Here is a 661-nt window from a genome sequence, read left to right as displayed (position 1 = left end):
TTTAGTGTACTTTTATTTGTACAGCGAATTTAGTATTAAAACTGAAGCAATTCCTTTATTGCGACGTAGTTTACATGAACAAATAAACACTTTGAAACAGTCTTCATCGTCTTCATTTGTCCTGTTAAACTGTCTTTTTACACATGAAAAGACATACTACATACTTCTATGCAAAACGTATTTTCTACTTCCGCTAACTAGACTAATCCATTGCCAATGTGAATGCGAAAAGTCACATAAGGACGCTATTATGCCTCTTAAACACAAAAACACAATGTGGAGTGTGCGTAAAAGGAGGACATTTTAATAAAACGTTTCCGGAATACATGGGTTAAAATTAATCCTGTTATAGTATTGGAAGATTATTTCATGAAGCAGTTTATTGGATACCATGATAATGGTATTTGTGGTTTAATAAATAAGTGTTCAATCTTGAAGTTTGAGTGCAGTCTTTGTTTGCATGTATATTGTGTTGGATATTTCTTTGTTGAATTGAGCTAGAGCAAGAAGAAGTTTGAGATATTTATGTTAAGTTTTAAGCATGCGTGAGTCACGTGGTGTTTGGTTGTGTTTTCTTTTACCGTACCTTAACACATGTTTATACTGATATACAGCGTATTAAAATCTTTCAAATAAAATTCTGCTAAAATAAAAACATTCG

At 31.9% G+C, this 661-nt stretch overlaps 1 protein-coding gene across 1 annotated transcript in view; it reads left to right on the top strand.

Annotated features, from left to right (window-relative positions):
- Positions 1-292: 292 nt before the first annotated feature.
- LOC127848523 (uncharacterized) overlaps positions 293-661 on the top strand; it is a 35088-nt gene continuing 34719 nt past the window's right edge. The window contains exon 1 of the mRNA XM_052381034.1: positions 293-661. This exon is cut by the window's right edge and continues 300 nt beyond it. The gene's annotated coding sequence lies outside the window, so the exon portion shown is untranslated.

The sequence above is a fragment of the Dreissena polymorpha genome, chromosome 10 (genome assembly GCF_020536995.1).
Source record: "Dreissena polymorpha isolate Duluth1 chromosome 10, UMN_Dpol_1.0, whole genome shotgun sequence".
Classification (NCBI taxonomy): Eukaryota; Metazoa; Mollusca; class Bivalvia; order Myida; family Dreissenidae; genus Dreissena; species Dreissena polymorpha.
The sequence above is the reverse complement of the archived record's forward strand: the minus strand, read 5'-3'. Positions and strand labels throughout refer to the sequence as shown.